The sequence below is a fragment of the Phacochoerus africanus genome, chromosome 3, assembly GCF_016906955.1.
Source record: "Phacochoerus africanus isolate WHEZ1 chromosome 3, ROS_Pafr_v1, whole genome shotgun sequence".
In the NCBI taxonomy this organism is placed as follows: Eukaryota; Metazoa; Chordata; class Mammalia; order Artiodactyla; family Suidae; genus Phacochoerus; species Phacochoerus africanus.
Window position 1 is genome coordinate 32,293,481 of NC_062546.1, and position 3,350 is coordinate 32,296,830.

Consider the following 3,350-nt stretch of genomic DNA (forward strand, 5'->3'; position numbering starts at 1 on the left):
GGCAGGAGTCATGAAGCCTATTTAAAATTTACTACATCATATCAGGGAAACACACATTAAAACCCCAGCGGGCAGCAGAACCACCTGCTACGATGGTCAACGTGAAAGTGACACCAAGCAGTGCTGAGGCTGTGGAGCACTGATGAAGGGGTGTGTCACAGCCATGCTGGAAAACAGGTGGCAGGTTCTTAGAAAATGGTCTAACATACACTCACCACAAGGCCTGGCTATTCCACTTTTTTTTATGGCCACACCTGCAACATCTGGAAATTCCTGGGCCAAGAACTGAATCTGAGTCACAGCTGCAGCAATGCTGGATCCTTGAACCCACTGCACTGGTCTGGGGGTCAAACCCGTGCCTTTGCAGCAACCCGAGATGCTGCTGTCAGATTCTTAACCCACTGCGCCAGAGCAGGAATTCCAATGGCCATTCCACTTTTAGGTATTTACCCAAGAGAAATAAAAACATAGGTCCAGGGAGTTCCTGTTGTGGCTCAGCGGGTTAAGAACCTGACTAGTATCCATGAGGGTGTGGGTTCGATCCCTGGCCTCTATCTGGGTTAAGGATCCAGCATTGCTGTGAGCTTCGGTGTAGGTTGAAGATATGGCTCAGATCTGGTATTGCTGTGCCTGTGGTGTAGGCTAGCAGCTGCAGCTCTGATTCGACACCTAGCCTGGAAACTTCCAGCTGCCACAAGGTGTGGCCCTAAAAAGAAAAAAAACTTTTTTAAAAGTATGTCCACAAAACAGCTTGTGCAAAGATGTTCTTCAAAATATTCTTTAAGGAGCTCCCACTGTGGTGCAATGGGATCAGCAACATCTTGGGAGCACTGGGATGTGAGTTCAGTCCCAGGCCCAGCAGGGTGGGTTAAAGATCCAGAGTTGCTGCAGCTTAGGTCCTTAGGTCAAGCCTGCAGCTTGAATCCAATCCCTGGCCTGGGAGCTCCATATGCCTCAGGATGGCTGAAAATGAAAAAAAAAAAAAAAAAAAAATCTTTAAAAAATTCACTAGGGTCAGAAGTAAAAGCTAGAAAGAGTTTACATACCAAAACCAGCCTCCATCAAGCAGGCAGCCTTTGTAAATCCAGGCCTCTAGGAAGCAAAAACTTCCTTCTGTGGTTCATTTTGTGCAGAGAAATTCCAGCTGAAGCTTGAGCCAAGTGTGAAGAGGGAAGTGAGGGGAGGCTTCTGTGGGGAAGTATATTTGCTTTGCTGACCATTTAACCTGCTGTTTGGTTTGGGTGGAGTCCTGACCAGGAACTGGCAAACCAAGAGGATCCTTGGCTCCACAAGGAAATTTAGGGGATGGGAGGGAAGGTCAATGTCCCTATTCCCCTGGTTTCAATTCTCCTGCTTAGTCTAGGCAAACTTTCATCATGCAGTAGGCAGTTAGGGGCCCCCGCCCAGGAGCCCAGCACCTGGAGGACCCAGGGTTTCCCCAGGAATGAGCACATCTGACCCCACCCCCAGGGAGGGGCTCCTCTCAGCCCTCAGGTCTAGGGGAGACTTTGAGGAAACTGAAAAAAGTCTACAGGTTGCCTTTGCATTTTGTTGATGTTTCTCTTTGCTGTGCGGAAGCTTTTTAGTATTTAGTGCTTATTTTTGCTTTTACGGCCTTTGCTTTTAGAGTCAGATGAAAAAAATCAGTGCCAAGACTGATGTCAGGGAGCTTACCAACTATGGTTTCTTCTAGGAATTTTATGGTTTCAGGTCTCACATACAAGTCTTTAATCCACTTTGTGTTAATTTTTGTGTATGGTATAAGATAGGGGTCCAGTTTCATTTTTCATTCTTCATTCTTTTGCATGTGGTTATCCAGTTTTCTCAGCACCATTTATTGATGACACTGTCCTTTCCCCATTGTTTATTCTTTAAAAAAAAATTGGTTTCTCCCCTCCTCCCCATGGCATATGGTGTTCCCTGGCCAGAGATCATTTTGACCTATGCCACAGCTGTGACAACACTGGATCCTTTAACCCACTGTGCCAGGCCAGGGATCAAACCTACAATCTGGCGTTGCAGAGATGCTGCCAATCCCCTTCCACCAGAATGGAAACTCTGCTCTTCACTTTTAAAACTGATTTATTGAGACATAATTTATGTACCCTAAGTTACTCAAAGTGCCTGATTCAATAGTATATAGTAGTGTTTAGGTTTTTTGTTGTTGTTGTTTTTTGTTTTGTCTTTTTAGGGTCGCACCTGTGGCATATGGAAGTTCCCAGGCTAGGGGTTGAATCAGACCCGCAGCTGCTGGCCCATGCCACAGCCACAGCAATGCTAGATCCAAGCTACATCTGCAACCTGTACTGCAGCTTGTGGCAACTCCAGATCCTTAACCCACTGAGCAGGGGCCAGGGATCAAACCTGCATCCTCGTGGATACTAGTTGGGTTCGTTACCGCTGAGCCACAGGAGGTACTTGGTGATTAGTATTTAGACTTGCACGACTATCACCATCATCTAAATTTAGAACTTTCTCATCACTCCCCAAAACTCTGTACCCAGATCAATTAGGAGCTACTCCCAATTCTCCCTCCAGCCCCAGGCAACTACCAATATGCTTGCTGTCTCTATGAATTTGCCTGTTCTGGAAGCTTGATGTAAGTAGAATCATGCAATGTGTGCTCTTTTGTTTCTGGTTTCTTTTACTTGGCCTAATGTTTTCAAGATTCATCCATATTATAATCCATATGCAGTGCTTCATTCATTTTTACTGCCAAATAATATTCCAATGCATAGGGTCATTTAAAAAAATCCTTTGAAATCTCTTCTCCCCAGAAAGCTGAAAACCCTGGTTTGTACTCCCCTTTCTTCCTGCTGCTTTAGAACAAGTTTCTGCGGGGCTCTCAGCCTGGCATTTTCATATGCAAGCCTGTTTGATGCTGAACTGTCCTCTGGGTGTATCTGCAGAGCACCTCACACCCTGCAAGTTATTTTGGAGCCATCCCAGCGTCGCAAGCTCTGGGCCACAAACATGCAGCTCTGGCTCTCTTCTGACCTTCAGAGCGGAGTCAGGAGGATGCCTTATAGGGGGATGTCTGCTTCTGAGCTGTGTACTTCTGAGGCAACAACTAAGATTTACAGGCTGCACTTAAGCTCTTAAACAGAAACCTCTATTCACTGATCAATAACACAGAAAAATAAGACATCAGAGGCTGTCAAAATGATAGAGGCAGTTAGGCCTGGAGCTGGTTTCTTTTTTTCTTTTTTTTTGGCCGCCCTGCGACCTATGGAGTTCCTGGGCCAGGAATCAGATCAGGGCCACGGTTGCAATCTCTGCCACAGCTGCGGCAAGGTTGTATCCTTTAACCTACTGGGCTGAGCTGGGGACTGAACCTGCATCCTGGCGCT